The sequence below is a fragment of the Prionailurus bengalensis genome, chromosome X (assembly GCF_016509475.1).
Source record: "Prionailurus bengalensis isolate Pbe53 chromosome X, Fcat_Pben_1.1_paternal_pri, whole genome shotgun sequence".
In the NCBI taxonomy this organism is placed as follows: domain Eukaryota; kingdom Metazoa; phylum Chordata; class Mammalia; order Carnivora; family Felidae; genus Prionailurus; species Prionailurus bengalensis.
In genome coordinates this window covers 45,770,962-45,793,383 of record NC_057361.1, presented here as the reverse complement: position 1 = coordinate 45,793,383, position 22,422 = coordinate 45,770,962, and positions in this window count along the sequence as shown.

Here is a 22,422-nt window from a genome sequence, read left to right as displayed (position 1 = left end):
GAGGAAGCTGAGAAAAAGAGAGATAAAAAAATCCAGGAGTATGAGGGGAAAATTAGAGAACTAAGTGATACAATAAAAAGAAATAATATACGCATAATTGGTATCCCAGAGGAGGAAGAGAGAGGGAAAGGGGCTGAAGGGGTACTTGAAGAAATAATAGCTGAGAACTTCCCTGAACTGGGGAAGGAAAAAGGCATTGAAATCCAAGAGGCACAGAGAACTCCCTTCAGACGTAACTTGAATCGATCTTCTGCACGACATATCATAGTGAAACTGGCAAAATACAAGGATAAAGAGAAAATTCTGAAAGCAGCGAGGGGTAAACGTGCCCTCACATATAAAGGGAGACCTATAAGACTCGTGACTGATCTCTCTTTTGAAACTTGGCAGGCCAGAAAGAATTGGCACGAGATTTTCAGGGTGCTAGACAGAAAAAATATGCAGCCGAGAATCCTTTATCCAGCAAGTCTGTCATTTAGAATAGAAGGAGAGATAAAGGTCTTCCCAAACAAACAAAAACTGAAGGAATTTGTCACCACTAAACCAGCCCTACAAGAGATCCTAAGGGGGACCCTGTGAGACAAAGTCCCAGAGACATCACTACAAGCATAAAACATACAGACATCACAATGACTCTAAACCCGTATCTTTCTATAATAACACTGAATGTAAATGGATTAAATGCGCCAACCAAAAGACATAGGGTATCAGAATGGATAAAAAAACAAGACCCATCTATTTGCTGTCTACAAGAGACTCATTTTAGACCTGAGGACACCTTTAGATTGAGAGTGAGGGGATGGAAAACTATTTATCATGCGACTGGAAGCCAAAAGAAAGCTGGAGTAGCCATACTTATATCAGACAAACTAGACTTTAAATTAAAGGCTGTAACAAGAGATGAAGAAGGACATTATATAATAGTTACAGGGTCTATCCATCAGGAAGAGCTAACAATTATCAATGTCTATGCACCGAATACCGGAGCCCCCAAATATATAAAACAATTACTCATAAACACAAGCAACCTTATTGATAAGAATGTGGTAATTGCAGGGGACTTTAATACACCACTTACAGAAATGGATAGATCATCTAGACACACGGTCAATAAAGAAACAAGGGCCCTGAATGAGACATTGGATCAGATGGACTTGACAGATATATTTAGAACTCTGCATCCCAAAGCAACAGAATATACTTTCTTCTCGAGTGCACATGGAACATTCTCCAAGATAGATCATATACTGGGTCACAAAACAGCCCTTCATAAGTTTACAAGAATTGAAATTATACCATGCTTACTTTCAGACCACAATGCTATGAAGCTTGAAATCAACCACAGAAAAAAGTCTGGAAAACCTCCAAAAGCATGGAGGTTAAAGAACACCCTACTAACGAATGAGTGGGTCAACCAGACAATTAGAGAAGAAATTAAAAAATATATGGAAACAAACGAAAATGAAAATACAACAATCCAAACGCTTTGGGACGCAGCAAAGGCAGTCCTGAGAGGAAAATACATTGCAATCCAGGCCTATCTCAAGAAACAAGAAAAATCCCAAATACAAAATCTAACAGCACACCTAAAGGAACTAGAAGCAGAACAGCAAAGGCAGCCTAAGCCCAGCAGAAGAAGAGAAATAATAAAGATCAGAGCAGAAATAAACAATATAGAAACTAAAAAAACTGTAGAGCAGATCAACGAAACCAAAAGTTGGTTTTTTGAAAAAATAAACAAAATTGACAAACCTCTAGCCAGGCTTCTCAAAAAGAAAAGGGAGATGACCCAAATAGATAAAATCATGAATGAAAATGGAATGATTACAACCAATCCCTCAGAGATACAAACAATTATCAGGGAATACTATGAAAAATTATATGCCAACAAAGGGGACAACCTGGAAGAAATGGACAATTCCTGAACACCCACACTCTTCCAAAACTCAATCAGGAGGAAATAGAAAGCTTGAACAGACCCATAACCAGCGAAGAAATTGAATCGGTTATCAAAAATCTCCCAACAAATAAGAGTCCAGGACCAGATGGCTTCCCTGGGGAGTTCTACCAGACGTTTAAAGCAGAGATAATACCTATCCTTCTCAAGCTATTCCAAGAAATAGAAAGGGATGGAAAACTGCCAGACTCATTCTATGAAGCCAGTATTACTTTGATTCCTAAACCAGACAGAGACCCAGTAAACAAAGAGAACTACAGGCCAATATCCCTGATGAATATGGATGCAAAAATTCTCAATAAGATACTAGCAAATCGAATTCAACAGCATATAAAAAGAATTATTCACCATGATCAAGTGGGATTCATTCCTGGGATGCAGGGCTGGTTCAACATTCGCAAATCAATCAACGTGATACATCACATTAACAAAAAAAAAGAGAAGAACCATATGATCCTGTCAATCGATGCAGAAAAGGCCTTCGACAAAATCCAGCACCCTTTCTTAATAAAAACCCTTGAGAAAGTTGGGATAGAAGGAACATACTTAAAGATCATAAAAGCCATTTATGAAAAGCCCACAGCTAACATCATCCTCAACGGGGAAAAACTGAGAGCATTTTCCCTGAGATCAGGAACGCGACAAGGATGCCCACTCTCACCGCTGCTGTTTAACATAGTGCTGGAAGTTCTAGCATCAGCAATCAGACAACAAAAGGAAATCAAAGGCATCAAAATTGGCAAAGATGAAGTCAAGCTTTCGCTTTTTGCAGATGACATGATATTATACATGGAAAATCCGATAGACTCCACCAAAAGTCTGCTAGAACTGATACAGGAATTCAGCAAAGTTGCAGGATACAAAATCAATGTACAGAAATCAGTTGCATTCTTACACACTAACAATGAAGAAACAGAAAGACAAATAAAGAAACTGATCCCATTCACAATTGCACCAAGAAGCATAAAATACCTAGGAATAAATCTAACCAAAGATGTAAAGGATCTGTATGCTGAAAACTATAGAAAGCTTATGAAGGAAATTGAAGAAGATTTAAAGAAATGGAAAGACATTCCCTGCTCATGGATTGGAAAAATAAATATTGTCAAAATGTCAATACTACCCAAAGCTATCTACACATTCAATGCAATCCCAATCAAAATTGCACCAGCATTCTTCTCGAAACTAGAACAAGCAATCCTAAAATTCATATGGAACCACAAAAGGCCCCGAATAGCCAAAGGAATTTTGAAGAAGACCAAAGCAGGAGGCATCACAATCCCAGACTTCAGCCTCTACTACAAAGCTGTCATCATCAAGACAGCATGGTATTGGCACCAAAACAGACACATAGACCAATGGAATAGAATAGAAACCCCAGAACTAGACCCACAAACGTATGGCCAACTCATCTTTGACAAAGCAGGAAAGAACATCCAATGGAAAAAAGACAGCCTCTTTAACAAATGGTGCTGGGAGAACTGGACAGCAACATGCAGAAGGTTGAAACTAGACCACTTTCTCACACCATTCACAAAAATAAACTCAAAATGGATAAAGGACCTAAATGTGAGACAGGACACCATCAAAACCTTAGAGGAGAAAGCAGGAAAAGACCTCTCTGAACTCAGCCGTAGCAATCTCTTACTCGACACATCCCCAAAGGCAAGGGAATTAAAAGCAAAAGTGAATTACTGGGACCTTATGAAGATAAAAAGCTTCTGCACAGCAAAGGAAACAACCAACAAAACTAAAAGGCAACCAACGGAATGGGAAAAGATATTCGCAAATGACATATCGGACAAAGGGCTAGTATCCAAAATCTATAAAGAACTCACCAAACTCCACACCCGAAAAACAAATAACCCAGTGAAGAAATGGGCAGAAAACATGAATAGACACTTCTCTAAAGAAGACATCCGGATGGCCAACAGGCACATGAAAAGATGTTCAGCGTCGCTCCTTATCAGGGAAATACAAATCAAAACCACACTCAGGTATCACCTCACGCCAGTCAGAGTGGCCAAAATGAACAAATCAGGAGACTATAGATGCTGGAGAGGATGTGGAGAAACGGGAACCCTCTTGCACTGTTGGTGGGAATGCAAATTGGTGCAGCCGCTCTGGAAAGCAGTGTGGAGGTTCCTCAAAAAATTAAAAATAGACCTACCCTATGACCCAGCAATAGCACTGCTAGGAATTTATCCAAGGGATACAGGAGCACTGATGCATAGGGCCACTTGTACCCCAATGTTCATAGCAGCACTCTCAACAATAGCCAAATTATGGAAAGAGCCTAAATGTCAATCAACTGATGAATGGATAAAGAAATTGTGGTTTATATACACAATGGAATATTACGTGGCAATGAGAAAAAATGAAATATGGCCTTTTGTAGCAACGTGGATGGAACTGGAGAGTGTGATGCTAAGTGAAATAAGCCATACAGAGAAAGACAGATACCATATGGTTTCACTCTTATGTGGATCCTGAGAAACTGAACAGGAACCCATGGGGGAGGGGAAGGAAAAAAAAAAGAGGTTAGAATGGAGAGAGTGAAAGCATAAGAGACTGTTAAAAACTGAGAACAAAGTGAGGGTTGAGGGGGGGTGGGAGGGAGGAGAGGGTGGGTGATGGGTATTGAGGAGGGCATCTTTTGGGATGAGCACTGGGTGTTGTATGGAAACCAATTTGTCAATAAATTTCATAAAAAAAAAATAGTATTAAAGTACTTAGTATCTATTTTTGTTACAGATATCTTTCTGAGAAACATTCAGCACTAACGGTGACTTGTAACTGGCCCCAAAGTATCTGGTTGCAAAAGAGAGCTCGGGCAGGAGGAAAAAGGCCACTCTTCAAGCACCATGTCGGGAACTCTGCGGACACTGCCTTCCCACGCCTTGGCTGCAGGCATGGGAAGAAGTCCACCAACATTGCATACACCCAGTCAGTACGCACATATCCATGTCAGTGCGCACACACGTTGTACCAGGCCTTTCCTGCGCATGCCCATTGTTAAGAAAGACCGTTGCTGAGCATGCGCCCTGCTGCCCACGCGTCCTGTGAGCAGAGCCGAGGAAGAAGCAGTGGTGTGGACGGTGTCGTGATCTTTCTGGCTGCCTGCCCTCAACCGGTAGGTCCACAAATCAGTCCTTCCAGGACTTTAAGGACTGTGAGGAGAGTGCCAGTGGGCCTCGGGCGGGTCGGGACGGTAGATCTGTGGCCTCGGAGGAGGAAGTTGCTAGGAGTTAGTTAGCGTTCTTCTCCTCACAGGCGTCGCGGCCGCCATGGCCCTCGTCCTCGTGGTGGTGGGACGGGGACAAGTGAGGACAGCTGGCGGCCGAGGACGGGGGAGATGAAGACAGGGTGGGTCTTGGGGGCGTTCTTTGAGGTATCTGAGTCCTGCAAGCACCTGGAACTGCCAGCGGAGCACTGAAGCCAGAGTGAGTCCTCAGTGGGACCCTGGGTGGGAGGCGGGCCAGGCGGTACAGAACAGGTCTGGAAGGGGTGCCTGTGGGCGGGGTGGGGGTGGGGGTGGGGGTGGGGGAGGGGGTGCGGTCAGTAGGCAAAGTGGCTGGCTGACGCTGGATCTCAGGTCAGGTCTAGATCTCAGGGTGCTGAGTTCGAGCCCCACCTGGGCTCCAGGATGGCCGTGAAGTCTACTTAAAAACAAAAACAAAAACCAAAACAACGGCGTGTGGGACTGGAAACAGGGAACGCTGTAGGGTTGGAGCTGCGTCCCGGAGATTTGTATCGCACTGTGCAGGGTGTCAAGGGAGGAGCCGGCTCACTGGTCAATATCGAAACTAGACACCTTGAGCCCTTGTAGTGGGAAGACAGCCATAGGCAGTACGCAAACGATTAAGACCTTCTCTGTGTTCCAAGAAAACCTTATTTAAGGGGGTAAAATGGGCCCAGTAACTGGGAATGTGAAAACAATGGCGACTCAGGTTTAAATATCCAGCATTGTTTTCTCACACGCCTTTATGATGGGGAATCTAGCTGTGAAACTAAGCCTCGCGTTTTCTCCTGTCCTTAAGGTGATTTGACTGCCAGTTTGGCCGATGTGAATGATCTTGCAGCCCGTTTATTTGGTGTGACCACAGCATGTACACTATCCTTACGCAAGGTTGATTTTGAAAGTATTTTCAAAGTAAAAAAAAAATTAAAATGTTATGCCTTGGAGGTGGTGTACCTAGCCTTTAGAATACATTTTCCCAGGGTGTCTGGGTGGCACAGTCAGTTGAGCATCCGACTTCGGCTCAGGTCACGATCTTACACTCCGTGAGTTCGAGCCCACATCAGGCTCTGTGCTGACAGCTCGGAGCCTGGAGCCTGCTTCGGATTCTGTGTCTCCCTCACTCTCTGCCCCTCCCCTGCTCATGCTCTGTCTCTCTCTGTCTCAAAAATAAATAATAACATTAAAAAAATTAATTAGAATACGTTTTCCAAATCCCGATATTCTACTTTCAGGGTGAAGTATGAGTGGATGTGTAAGATCAAGATCTAAGTCTAAACAAAGAAAAGGTGATCGAGAGTATAACCAGCCAGCTGCACCTATGGCTGTGAGTACTTTGTTTGGTATTTGATATTTTCTATACCATCAGTTTATTTCTCTGAAAATGTTGTTGAACTACAAACATACAGATACAGCAATAAAAGTTTCTTTGCTGATAAGGGATGGGAAACATTGAACCAGAAGGATTACATACTTGTGTTCCCTGTGGAAATATACCCTATGACTCCTTTGTTATGCTTATTAACAACAGGATATACATATGTATCCCAGCATAGTTTAAAATAGCCTCCCCAGTGCTTGTGGGTACCTCTTCTTAGAGTAGCCACAATATGAGAAAAGTAATTTTTTTAAGTTTAAAGACATTTTTCTTTTTAAAAAAAAATATTTTTATTTTATTTTTGAGAGAGGGAGGAGGAGAGAGAGAGGCAGAGAGAGAGAATCCCTGAAACAGGATTCAGTCTCACAATCCTTGATTATGACCTGAACTGAAATCAAGTGTCAGATGTTTAACCATCTGAGCCAACCAGGCGCCCCAGAAGAGTAACTTTTAAGTATAAATATATGGAATCATGTTTTATGTGTGTGTTTATACTTATTTATTATATGATATAAAAATTGTAATATTTATATTGTTGGCATGTATTAACAATACAACTGTTTATTTGCACACGCGCACACACATACCCCTAGGGCCAGCAGCCCAGTGATAAGCAACCTCAACAAAAGGAGACACCAACTGGAAGTCAGAATATTATACCTGATCAAAAGAAAGAAGTTAAAGAAGCACCTGTGGATCAAGGTGAAGGGAAAGGGGGAAGGAATGTCTATGGGGTCCAGGGTATATGTGTGCATCGTGCATTTTGACATACCATAACAAGATGAAACAAAACATTACAAGAGAATCTCAGTCAATTCCTGAAATTTGGTTGAAAATATGAAGACAGCATAGGTTGCAGCTTCATATGCTCCTTCACTCTAATGAATTTCCCCTTTTTCTTCAAGATTTAATCTGTGTGCTTGAACACGCAGTCTTTTTTAAATCAGAGGAAACTGTTAACTACAAAAGTATGCACTGTTTACTAGTTTAATTTTTTCTTAGAATATTCTTGTGTGGCCTTTTCATTCATCTCCTACAAAGTGTAAACAATTTTTAACAGCACATGCAGAGTGCCAAGTGAACATACCATATAACATCTGGAATAAAGACGATTTGCATAGGGATGGTAGCCTCATTTTATAAATAAGAAAACTAGGGTTCTGGGATTGTGGCTTGCCAAAGACTGCTTGACACATGGAGACATAACTCAGATTTCAGGAGTTTTGCTCTCTCATATAAAGGAGTTTTGTTCTTCCTACCATCTGTGTTGTACAAAAAAGTGAATGGTCTTGTACAAACTGCTTAATACTAAAATTTGTACTTTAAAGAGGCTTAGTACTGGCATAGGAATAATTGAAGTTCAATGGAACAAGAGAGAGACTCCAGAAAAGGGTTTAATGAGTGATAGCCACTGTTTCCATTGATTAATCATTTGATATGGTACATTTAGGGAAAGCTGGATAATTCAGGAAACTGGCATATAGGTAACTATATTAGTATGATTTTTAAGTGGCTTTAAAGGTGTTTAAATACTTTTTTAATGTTTATTTTGAGAGAGAGAGAGAGAGATGGGGGAGGGACAGAGAGAGAGAGAATCCCAAGCAGGTTCCATGGTTAGCACGGAGCCTGACTTGGGGCTCAATCCCACAACCATGAGATCATGACCTAAGCCAAAATCAAGAGTCAGACGCTTAACCAACTGAGCCAAACAGGTGCCCCAAATGCTTTTATGATTTGGAAAATCAAAAGTATCTTAAAATGATCATGAAATGGAAATTAACAGCTTCCAAATACAGTATTTTCATCAAATACTTGTAATGAATTATTGGCATCATTCAGGTCATGGATTATTTTAGGAATTCACTGTTAAGAGGTTTCTCTAACATGACTGACAACAAAGTCCATTAATTTCTTTCCACCCTACTCTCTTTATTCTCACTGTAAGACAGAAGCTTGACTTTCAGTTACTAACGTTTTGCTATTATTTTTGTTACTTTGTTCTCTACATGACTTATTTATCAAAAGTGACATAGAGCGGGGCGCCTGGGTGGCGCAGTCGGTTAAGCATCCGACATCAGCCAGGTCACGATCTCGCGGTCCGTGAGTTCGAGCCCCGCGTCGGGCTCTGGGCTGATGGCTCGGAGCCTGGAGCCTGTTTCCGATTCTGTATCTCCCTCTCTCTCTGCCCCTCCCCTGTTCATGCTCTGTCTCTGTCTCAAAAATAAATAAACATTAAAAAAAAAAAAAGTGACATAGAGGGATATCGCACCTAAATCTAACTAGTTAATTTTGACAAAATAACCTTCAGGCTGTCCCAGTAGGGGATGCATCTCACTAGTATAGAATTTGTCGTAGGCCCATAAATGTACTCAGCTAATCCTTCAGGAAATTACATTTTAATTTTAATTAAAATCCTATCCATGGTATATGGATTTCTTAGCTGATTATCTCTACTCTTAGTACACTGTGGTATTATTTGGATTATTATTTGAAATAAGGTTTCATAATACAGAAAAAGATGTGAAGTCCATCTTTCCATCACTATTTTTTATATAAAAACCCTGAACCTACAGGCTTTTATTTCATATAACTGAAATTATGAATATTATCACTTCTTTATTTATATTTTATGTTCACTCTTTAATTGGTAACCTCTCTGTTTTAAGAGCCTGAAATTAAAACTGATATCCAGGAACTGGCTCAGCCACAAACTGCGGGTAAAAAGGAAGGTGGTCCTGTTAGGAGGCAGGTGAATTTTTCAGATCTAGAGCCCGTTAAAATGCCAGAAGCAGATATGTTATGCATTAAGAATGTAAATTACATGGTTTCTGTTTTGTTTAATATTATATCTTTGATAATATAGGTTTAATTTTACTTACTTTAATAACAGAATTCACAAAGATATTTTGACAAATAGTTTAGACCCTATATACATGACTGACTGACTTATAGACTGTCAGATACAGAAACAAATTGCATCAAAGCCATATTGAATTATAAAGATGAAAACACTTTCTTATTTTTGAGTATCAGTACTTTAACCAACAGGTAATAATTTTCAGAGGTTTTTTAAATAATTTCTGCCTTTTAACCAATACAAAATGTATTTGGAATAAATATCAATTTGTATGAAATATGCTAAGGCACTGAAGTAAGTTCTAGTACTAGCTTTAACATAATTTGTGTGATTCTGGGAAAACCCCTTAATTCTAAATCCCATCCTTTATCTTATATAATTAGTGAATTCAAATCAGACATATTACAGCCACTTTTAATGCTGATTTTTTCATTCTGTGGTTTTGTTCAAAGAATAACAAAACACTCCATTTTTTAATTTTTTTTTATTTTTGAGAGAGAGAAGGAGCAAGCAAGGTGGGGCAAAGAGAGGGTGAGAGAGGATCCGAAGCCAGCTCCTCGCTGACAGTAGAGAGCCAGATATGGGACTCTCAAACTCAAGAACCATGAGATCATGACCTGAGCTGAAGTCAGACGCTTAACCTAGTTACCCAGGTGCTCCACAAAGTACTCCATTTTATATTACTAATTTCTTATAAATAACATCTTGAGTCATATTTTAACATCTGAATGAGATTTCATTGCCACTAAGATAATGAATAAATGCTATGTTTGTTGTTTGTTTTTCTTTATGGAGACCTAGATACCCGTTCTTAGGTTCTGTCAAATTCTGGATTATTCTGGCTCTTCAAAAAAACTATTGCATTTTTAAGTTCTGTCCCCATAGAAGGCTCAATAACTGAATAATAAAATGGCAAGAGATAGTCAAGTTTCTAGTTTCTGAGGCTGATCAAGTATAGAGAGTGCATGTAGGGGCACCTGGCTGTCTCAGTTATGCATCTGACCCTCGATTTCAGCTCAGGTCATGATCTCACAGTTTGTGAGTTCAAGCCCCACGCCAGGTTCTGCACTGACAATGTGGACTCTGCTTACCATTCTCTGTCTCTCCCTCTCTCTGCCTCTCCCCCATATCTCTCTCAAAAATAAATAAATAAACTTTAATAAAAGAGTGCATGTAGTCACTAATGCTCAAGCCAGCTATAAGATACTTATACTAAGCACACTCCTTGTCTCCGCTTTCAGAATTCATGAGCTATGGATGCTATGATATAATCACCTCTAACCATCTCAAACATGGCATATTACAAATTTTCGCATTGAGACATAAATGGACAAGATTTGAAGTCCAAAGACTAGAACCCTAATAATTCCTGACTAATCATCTTAAGTATGTTTTACATGCATATTCTATTAGCTGGGGTGGGTAGGCAAGGTGCACGGGGGCAGGAGGGGTAGGCTTAGCTTGCTTCTCCTTAGGTGATCCACTTCAGGAGGGGCCCTGTGGCAGCGGGAGGGAGTCAGACCCGCTGCCAGAGGGGTGGCTCCGCAGAAGCACAGCCTTGGGTGTTTGAGCGGAGCGAGCAAGTTCCCTGGCAGGAACTGGTTCCCTTTGGGATTTTGGCTGGGGGATGGGCGAGGGAGATGGCTCTGGCGAGCGCCTTTGTTCCCCGCCAAACTGAGCTCTGTCGTCCCGGGGCTCAGCAACTCTCCCTCCCTTTGTCCTCCAGCCTTCCCACTTTCGGAGCAGAGCTGTTAACTTATGACCTCCCAGACGCTAAGTCGCGCTTGCTGTCGGAACACACTCCGTCCGGCCCCTCCGCTTTTGCAAGCCAGACTCGGGGGCTCTGCTTGGCCGGCAGGCTGCCCCTCCGCCCCGGCTCCCTCCCGCCAGTCCGTGCAGCGCGCACCGCCTCTCCGCCCTTCCTACCCTCTTCCATGGGCCTCTCGTCTGCGCTTAGCTCTGGAGACTCCGTTTTGCTAGTCTTCTGGTGGTTTTCTGGGTTAGGCAGGTGTAGGTGGAATCTAAGTGATCAGCAGGGTGCGCGGTGAGCCCAGCGTCCTCCTAAGCCGCCATCTTCCCCCTACATGCATATTCTAAATTGTTGACCATTAATTACAAGAGCTTCTGAATTTAAAGGAAGCACTTGATGCTTAGGGTATAAATTACCTTATATTAGTGTACTAGCCTTTTTTGCTCTACACTGCTGAAGCATTCCTTTAGACTATTTACATTAGGAGATGGTTTTCAGACTGCTTCCGGGAGCCTATTTTACATGGCTGGAATGTACACAGCCTTTAAATGCATGGTTTTAAATAGGTAGTACATGGCATGACCATCCAATATAAAAGATAAGAAAAAAAAGAGCAACAGAATAAACCTAAGGGAAAAAGAAAGAGGTACTTAATAAAAAGTATGAATCATTAGTAAAACAAAAAGTAATGCAACTAATAAATCAGAAAGATTGTGCTTTTTAAAAATACTTATGGGGGCGCCTGGGTGGCGCAGTCGGTTAAGCGTCCGACATCAGCCAGGTCATGATCTCGCGGTCCGTGAGTTCGAGCCCCGCGTCAGGCTCTGGGCTGATGGCTCAGAGCCTGGAGCCTGTTTCCAATTCTGTGCCTCCCTCTCTCTCTGCCCCTCCCCCGTTCATGCTCTGTCTCTCTCTGTCCCAAAAATAAATAAAAAACGTTGAAAAAAAATTTTTTTTAAAAAAATAAAAATACTTATGAAGAGTATCCACTAGTTTACATAATCTTGAGGAAAATGAAAAAAGCCCAAATACATACACCCAAGCATACACAACATTGAAAATGAACAAGACACTGACGGACATTGAGTATTTTTATGTAATTGAAAGTGAATACTATCTTGAACTCTACTATTGTCAAAATACAGATTAAATGGTTGATTTTTTAGGAAAACAAAAATGAATATATTCCGGTAGCACCTAATTATCTGCAGATACCATAGGAAAAGTTAATGAAACATGTCAGAGTTGTCCCTCAAAAGTATTTACTTTTAGTAAATAAGATGGTATTGTATACTTGAAAGGTTATGAGAGTACATCTTCAGCGTTCTCACCACAAAAAGAGTTAACTGTGTGTGTGATGCATGTGTTAATTACAGTATACATGGAGCACATCATGTTGTACACTTTAAATATATAGTTATATTTGTGAGTTATTCCTTACTAAAATTTTAAGAAAGCACTGACTTTTAGAAACAAATGTGTGACTTTTCTGGGTATCTTACCCCCTGTTTCTTCTCCCTCCCTGTCTCCATTCATTTCTTCCTTTTTTTTTTCTTGATACCATTTTCTAAAACATGGTATATGTCAGCTTCACATTTTGATGTCAGAAAGGAAGGTAATGACTCAAAACTAGTGTGACCATCTAATTTACTATACAAACTCAACCCTGCCAAGTGTGAAAAAAGGCATTATTCATAATCACACTAGGACTACAGGTGGAAATGGGGACAAATGGTTACCCTACTTTAGCAATCACATTAGCACTAAACTAAACCAAAGAAACATTTTTGCACCTCTGCATGATAGAGAAAAAACTATTGTAGTACTGGAATTTCTATTCTTCAGCAGTAACAAATGTGACATTGTTTTAATATCTTATATTCAGAATATTTTTTCAAATTATTTTATTTAAATAATACTGATGTGTAAATTTCTTTTGTTTCTTAGGTTGTTTTGTATGTTGTTTGGATTTTTAATAAAAGTACACACAATTTTTGCTTTTGTTTAAAACTAAATTTTATTTTTATTTATTTTTCTGAGAGAGAGAGAGAGAGCATGTTCATGCTTGCCCAAGAGTCGGGGAGGGGCAGAGGGAGAGGGAAAGAATCCTAAGCAGGCTCCATACCCAATGTGAAGCCCAACATGGAGCTTGATCTCACGACCCTGAAATCATGACCTGAGCCTAAATCAAGAGTCAGACGCTTAGCCAGCTGATCCACCCAGGCGCCCCAAAACTACCTTTTTAATAGGTTCATTTCATTTAATATGTTCTGAACATGAACAGACTTTTTGTTTCCTTATACCAATAGAAAGAGTGGTGTGTTTAAAATACATTGGTAAAATATGTTTGGAAGTCTATCTTCTAAAAAACTGCGGTGTCCTTTGTATACCATGAATGTCATTAAATAAAATTTTGCTAAATAATGTTCCCAACTATTATTTTATCTTACAGGTGAAGGGCAATCCGGTTTTAAACAAAGACAAGCTGAAACTCTGCAAAATGTTCTTATGTTAGCTACTTGACTATTAAGATTCTCTTAAAGTTTTAAAATATCATCAAAAAATCTTGTAATTCTTTTGTTAAACTTATTATAAGTACTTGATGCTATTAAAAATTATATCACTTTTTTGTATTCTGTTTTTGAAATTTTATATTCTTTTTTTATTTAAAAAAATTGTGTTTATTTATTTTTGAGAAAGAGACAGAGCATGAGCAGGGAAGGGGCAGAGAGAGAGGAAGACACAATCCAAAGCAGGCTTCAGGGTCTGACCTGTCAGCACAGAGCCTGACATGGGGCTCAAACCCACAAACCATGAGATTATGAGTTGAGCCGAGGTCGGACGCATAACCAACTGAGCCACTCAGGTGCCCCTGAAATTTCATATTCTGATTGAGCTGGTATATACAAATATATTTGTGCATTCACATTCTTTCCAGAAACCTTGCTAAATGGAACTTAATTCTAAAAGTTTATGTCTGCATGTTTTTTGATTTCAGCATACACAATCTTATTATCATTGAATACTAATAGTTTATTTCTGCTATTTTAAACATTATACCTTTTTTTCTCATTTTACATCATTGAACAGACCCACCCAGGACAATGTTGAATAGAATGTGTAATAATGGACATCTTTGTGAAATTCCTGATAGGAATTGGAAAATATTTCACATTTCCCATTGTTGAATGTGAAGTAAAGTAGTTCCATTCTAATTCTAGTTTGCTAAGTGTTTATATCTTCCGTATACATTGATTTTCATTAAATACCTGTAGTGCATTTATTGAGATGATTATAGGATTTTTCCTCTGTTAATCTGTTAATGTGGTGAATTACATAGTTAAGTTCCTATGTCTAAACCAACCTTGCATTACTAGAGACAAAAAATGGTCATGATATATGATCCTTCTGAATAATCTACCTCTTAATAATTTGTTTAGGATTTTTATGTGTCCTTATTTTTTATTTTTAATATGAAATTTATTGTCAAATTGGTTTCCATACAACACCCAGTGCTCATCCCAGCAGGTGCCCTCCTCAATACCAATCACTCACCCTCCCCTCCCTCCCACCCCCCATCAACCCTCAGTTTGTTCTCAGTTTTTAAGAGTCTCTTATGCTTTGGCTCCCTCCCTCTCTAAATTTTTTTTCCTTCCCCTCCCCCATGGTGTTCTGTTGTTTCTCAGGATCCACATAACAGTGAAAAAATATGGTATCTGTCTTTCTCTGTATGACTTATTTCACTTAGCATAACACTCTCCAGTTCCATCCACATTGCTACAAAAGGCCAGATTTCATTCTTTCTCATTGCCACATAGTATTCCATTGTGTATATAAACCACAATTTCTTTATCCATTCATCAGTTGCTGGACATTTAGGCTCTTTCCATATTAGCCTGTACTTTTTATTTCATGTACTCTCTTTATTCAATATGGGTATCAAGGTTATGCTAGCTTTATAAAATTAGTTGTTATGTAAAACTTCTTTTCTCTGGAACTGAAGTCCCTGAAAGGCTGTGAGTAATGTAGGGCTAGACTTTCCCATGTTCAGCTGTTTGGGGGTTGTATCTCTTTTTACAAAGACTACCTAAAGGGTAGTACCTTTGGATAGTACCTAAAGGGCAGTAACAGAAGGGCAGATCCAGGTTCCCATCACTTTAAACTTTGTAAGGCACCAATCTTCCCTGTGAGATCCCATTAATGATGCTGTCATTCTGAGAGCTACCAGTTCATGTTTCTTTGCTGATATTAATCTTCATTACATGGAAAATTAAAAGTTATGGTTCTGTTAACTTGTCTAGATAAATTTGATCTGTACTGTATGGTCATCAATTGCTGACCATTCCAGAGCTGTGTAGTTATGACAATAGTTCCATTTGTTGAATTCTTTAATAATAATGAGTTATTATAAAAATTCATATTTGCAGGGTGTGTACTAACTGTTAGCTACTTTTTTGTCCTAGGATCTACACATTTATGACCTCATTTAATCCTCACCAAAAAAGGTGGGTCAGAGTGTACCCAAAACTTACATCTAACTCCAGTGAGCAGCAGATTTGGGGACACAAGTTCTAAGTTAGAAGCCCTTGCTTTTTCTCAAAGTACATACTTGTGAAAATGTTGAATCCAGGAAAACATAGTGTACATGATGACTATTTCGGCAATCTGATGTTTTCATAAAAACTTAACTAATTTTTTTCAGTGTTTGACCTAAAACACTTTGTTCTTGTCTTTAAGGAGAGGTTTCCCAAATTGTGACACAGACATCACATAGTGCCCCTGATGAAATAATTGGTACAGAAATAAACATTTATATTTTTAAAATAATATATTTATTTTACTGTGCTACAGATAAGTATAACTAGTTGAAGCCATTTGGAATAATTTGTAGGGGAAAAGAAAAAGAAACTGATGTCACACGCCCCATGGCAAAAGGCCACACCATCTGCAAAGCTGCTGGCCTTTCTTCAAAATGTACTTAAAAACAGGGAGGGAAAAACCACAAATCTCTTTCCCTCTACATACACTTCCATCAGCCTGACAATCACCACATCTCAGATGTGCCTCCAGAGGCCTGGCTCTAACCTTATACCCCTATTACTCTATACAAGAATTACATCTCTTAAGATCACATCTGCATCCTCACACCCCAAAAAGTACTTCTGCAACGAAGGGCCCTACTCAGAATTTACCCTGCCTAGGGAATGGCAGAGGATTGCAAGCAACAACTGTTTGCTCCCTTACAAGAAATTTAAAATACTTCCTGGTCAAAAAGACTGAAAATCTAAGGTTCAAATTAAGAGTGAGACTAAAGGGAGGTGTCACAAATATGTGAGCAGTCCCTAGGTGTACAGCCAGATGAAAATATTAGGGTCTAGGTTTAAAAAAAAAAACAAAACAGAACAGGCACTTGGGTGGCTTTCGTCAGTTAAGTGTCTGATTCTTGATTTCAGCTCAGGTCACGATCTCACTATCTGTAAGATCATGCCCCACATCAGACTCTGCTGAGAGCAAGGAGCCTGCTTGGGATTCTCTCTCTACCTCTTTGCTCCTCCCCTGCTCTGTTGCCAGTGCGCGTGCGCTCTCTCTCTCGCTCTCTCTCGCTCTCTCTCTCTCTCTCTCTCTCTCAAAATAAACATTTTTTTAAAAAACAGGAAAGAAGAGCCGCCCGTGTGGCTCAATCAGTTGAGCGTCTGACTTCAGCTGGGGCCATGATCTTGCAGTTCATGGGTTCAACCCCCACATCCAGCTCTGTGCTGACAGCCCAGAGCCTGGAGCCTGCCTTGAATACTGTGTCTCCCTCTCTCTCTGTCCCTCCCTCGCTCATGCTTTCTCTCTCTCTCTCCCTCTCTCTCTCTCAAAAATAAACATGAAAAAAAAATTAAAAACAAAAACAGGAAAGGAACAAGGGGGCCTGACTGAAGCAAAATGAGCTGGGTCCTACTTTGTCTCCTTATAGACAATTGCATGAAATAGCCATGGGTTTCAATCCTGCCTGTGACCCACACTGACTCTGATGGTGGGAAAAGGTATTTGCATCCTTTGGGACTGCCTCTGCATTTCTAAAATAGGAATTATAATATTTACACTAAATGATTGCTATGAAGAATAACAGTATAAAGTAGGAATTACATTACAAATGGATTTGACTTTTTCCTTTTTTAATTTCATCTTTCAAGTAATTTTTATTTCATTTACTATTACAATTTTAACTCTAACAAGTGATACTGATCTTGAATCTCAAGTATGAATGTAAAGCTAACTTTAATGATTTGAGTTTAGAAACTTACCTGGTTAAAATAAATAGGTTGATGAAATAGCACTGTAGCTGGTGTCATTCATGGTGCCTGTTATAAATTGGGTTTGTTAATAACTGAGGTCTGTCTAGGCTGATCTAAGTCATGGTATGTGCTGAATATTTCTTGCTGTGTGTGATGTCAAAGAAAACAAGTCAATGTCCTGGTCATGCAATCCGCACAACTCAACACCAGAGTCTGTCTGTCAAGCAGTCAGGCAGGCCTTAAGTAACACTGCAAATGATAGTAGGACCATATCATTAACTACAGATGGTATTCTTTTTGCTTATTACACTTAACATAGATTTGGCCTGTCAGGGGACAATGAGATCAAATGGTTTCAAATAGTTTATAACTTAAAGACAGCAAAAACAAGATGAGTATGGTGACAGTTCCTTGCAAATGTAATCCACAGTTTGATATGAATTGGAGATGCTGAAGGGCACACACCACAGGTGGTGGGTCTCTTCCAGTGAAAAGTCAAGAGCAGTACCCTAACACAGTGAGCAATTCTGTAGTCAATAGCTGGGAGGAGCATTCTTTACTCAAATGAAACCAGCAATGGATGAGTATTGATCTTATGTCAGCTGCCAGCTAAATATGAAGGCAGGTGAGAAACTACCTGGTGGCAGCTCCTCATCAGGCTTCCTATTAACACCTCCAAGAGGAATCACAGGGTGCTCTGCCAAGGATCAGACCAGCCTGCACTGTAGCTTTGCCTACACAGCCTAAGTGGGGACATGCAAAGTTACCAGAGCACCAAGGCAGAGCTGGTCCTCTGCAGTGTCTGGCACAAGACAAATGGCCATATGCATGGTCCCTAAAAAATAATATCTATCATATTGACTCCCAAATGGAGGAGATGCTTTTCCCGTAAGGATCATTACAAATGGTTAACTAATTCAATACATATACATTGATTCCCAGCATGTTTCAGGAAATATTTGGATGCTAGAACTGAAAGGACTAATGACCTGCAGTACTTATTATAGGGGATATCATACTAATAAGGCAGAAAGACACATAAATAGAAAAGTGGTTGAAATGCAAAATGGAAACAGGGAAAGGACCCAGAAAAAACATCGAGTGGGGTGGCCAGGAAGCAAGAGAAAAACCAGGAAAGGAGAGTCATTGTCAGGGTAAAACACATCGACTTGTCTCTGGGTTTACATACATGATCCTGCTGATATGAGGTTATAACTATAGTAATAACTATAACTATAGCTGGGTGACATCTGTTCTTCACATTTAAAACTAAAATAACCAGATTGACCTCAGCATAAAAACAAAATAAAATTGACCCTTGAACCATGCAAAGGTTAGGGGTACTGACACCATGCATAGTCAAAAATCTGAATATAACTTTTGACTCTACCAAAATTTAGCTATTAATAGACTACTTTTGACCAGAATCTTTATCAACAGTCTTTGACATAAACAGTCAATACATATTTTGTTTTCTTATGTACTATATACAATATTCTTAGAATAAAATATTCTACAGAAAAAATGTTATTAAGGAAATCATAAGGAGGAAAAAATACATTTACTGTATTTTTTAAAAATACAGTATTATTGAAAAAAATGCTATATAAATGGACCCAGACAGTTCAAATCCATGCTGGTCAAGGGTCAGCTGTAATCATAATGGCTCATTTTTGTTAAAAAATATATCTATCTATTCAGTTAGTTCCCTTTTATTAAGGATATAACTGAAGATAAAGGAAGATAGGATCTTATTCAAGACCAACACATTAGTCTTTTTAATTCCTTAACCAGTGCTATGATTTTCACTGTATAGTATTTTGCCTCCTTGGTTAAATTTATTTTATTTTATTTTTACAGTATTTTATTCTTTTGATGCTACTTTGAATGGTATACTTTTATTCCCTATCAAATGTTTCATTATTAGTGTGTAGAAATAAAACTGATTTCTATATATTTTTTTACATCCCGCAACTTTACTGAAATCATTGATTAGTTACAACAGTGTTTGTTTCAGTCTTTGGGGTTCTCTCTATATAAAATCATATCATCTCCAAATAGCAACAGTTTTACTTCTTCCTTTCTGATGTTGATACCTTGTATTACTTTGTCTTGCTTCATTGCCCTAACAGGGATTTCCAGTAATACACTGAATAACATTGGTAGGAGTGGGCATACTTGTTGCTGATCTTAGTAGAAAAGTTTTCAACTTGTCTCTGTTGAGGATAATATTAGCTGTGTGGGTCTGTTGTAGATGGCCTGGATTGATGTTATTGATTGTTGAGTTATATTCCTTCTATTCCCAGTGTGGTAAAGGCTTTTTATTGTGAAAGGATGTTGAATTTTTCTAATCTTTTCTGCATCTATTACAATAATAACATAATTTTTATTTTTCATTCTATTAATGCCAATATTACATTGGTTAATATATATAAATTGGTTAATAATACATAAATTGATTAGTGTGTGTTGAACCATCCTGGGATGCCAGGAATAAATTCCATTGGTCATGGCATATAATCCTCTTAATGTGTTCTTCAATTCAGAGGGATAATATTTTGTTGAGAAATTTTACATTTATATTCATCAGAAATATTGGTCTACAGTTTGGGGTTTTTTTTCTCATGTAGTGTCTTTATTTGGCTTTGGGATAATTCTGCCATGAAAAATGAGTTTGGAAGTGGACCCTCTTCTTCAAATATTTGGCAGAATTTGAGAAGGATTAGCATTAATTCTTCTTTAAATATTTGATAAAATAGGGGCACCTGGGTGGCTCGGTTGGTTAAGCATCCAACTTCACCTCAGGTCATGATCTCACAGTTCATGAGTTCAAGCCCCACATTGAGCTCTGTGCTGACAGCTCAGAGCCTGGAGCCTGCTTCGGATTCTGTGTCTCCCTCTTTCTCTGCCCCTACCGTACTTGCACTTTATTTCTTTCTCTCTCTCTCTCTCTCTCTCTTTCAAAAATAAATAAACATTTTAAAAAATTAATAAATAAATACTTGGTAGAATTCACCAGTGAAGCATCTGGTTGTGGGCTTTCCTTGGGGAATGTTTTTGATTTCTAATTCAACCTCTTAATTCATTTATTGGTGTGTTCATAATTTCTAATTCTTCATGATTCATTCTTGGTAGATAGTATGTTTTGAGAAATTTTTTTATTCATTCTAGGTTATCCAATTTCTTGGAATATAAATGTTCATAGTTTCTCTTTTGGTCCTTTGTATTTCTGTGTCATCCATTATAATGTCTCCTCTCTAGTTTCTAAATTTAATTCAATCTTCTTTACTTCTGCTAAAATGTTATGTAAATGCAAAGAATATTAAACCAAATTTTGAAGAACAAAGTTGTTTATATTATACTATCAGTTATCAAGCATTAGTATAATTCTGTAGTAATTCAGATAGTTGTCTATCAACATAGGAATAAACAAATAGGACAGTGCAACAGAATGAAAAGTCCAGAAACACTTCTTTTTTAAAGTATTTGAATTCCAGTTAGGTAACATACAGTGTAATATTACTTTCAGGTATACAATATATTCATTCAACAATTCCATACAACACCCAATGTTCATCACAAGTGAACTCCTTAATCCCCATCACCTATTTAACCTATCCCCCCCACCCTTCTCCCCTCTAGAAACCATCCCATTGTCCTGTATAATTAACAGTCTGTTTCTTGATTTGTCTCTCAATTTTCTTCTCTGTCCCCATTTCTTTCTTTAATTCCACATATGAATGAAATCATATGGTATTTGTTTCTCTGACTGACTTATTTCACTTAGCATGATACTCTCTACTTCCATCCACATAACTGCAAATGGCAAGATTTCATTCCTTTTTACAGCAGTGCAATATTCCATTCTCTCTATATATACCACATGTTCTTTATGCACTTATCAGTTGATAGACATTACACCTGTTTCTATTATTTGGCTAGTGTAGATAATGCTGCTATAAACATCAAAGTGCATGTACACATCTCAGTTAGTATTTTTATATTCTTGGGGTAAATACCTAGTAGTGTGATTGCTGGATCATAGGGTAGTTCTATTTTTAGTTTCTTTAGGACCCTCCATACCATTCTCCAGAGTGGCTGCACCAGTTTGCATTCCCACCAACAGGGTTGCCTTTTCCCCAAATCCTCACCAACACCTGCTGTTTCTTGTGTTGTTGCTTTTAGCCATTCTGACAGGTGTGAGGTGATACCTCATTGTGCTTTTGATTTCCATTTCCCTTATAATGAGTAATGTTGAGCATCTTTTCATATGTTTGTTGGCTCTCTGGATCTTCTTCAGAAAAATATCTATTCATGTCTTCTGCCTATTTTTCATTGGATTATTCCTTTTTTGGGTGTTGAGTTTTAAAAGTAATTTATATATATTGTGGATATTAAACCTTTATCAGTTATGTCATTTGCAAATATGTTCTCACATTCCATAGGTTTCCCTTGAGTTTTATTGATTGTTTCCTTGACTGTGCAGAATTTTTTTGTTTTGATTTAGTCCCAAAGGTTTATTTTTCCATTTGTTTCCCTAACGAGACATCTAGAAATACGTTGCTATGACCAATTTCAAAGAGGTTACTGCCTGTGTTCTCTTCTAGGATTTTTATGGTTTCGGGTCTCACATTTAAGTCTTTAATCCACTTTGAGTTTGTTTTTATGTATGGTGTAAGAAAGCGGTATAGTTTCATTCTTTTGTATGTAGCTGTCTAGTTTTCTCAACGTCATTTGTTGAAAAGACTGTCTTTTTCCCATCAGATATTCTTTCCTGCTTTTTCGAAGATTAATTCACCATATAATTGTGGGCTCATTGCTGGGACTTCTGTTCTATTGACCCATGTGTATATTTTTGTGCCAGTACAACACTCTTTTGCTTATTACAGCTTTGTAATGTAACTTGAAGTCCAGAATTGTGATGCCTCCAGGTTTGCGTTTCTTTTTCAAGATTGGTTTGG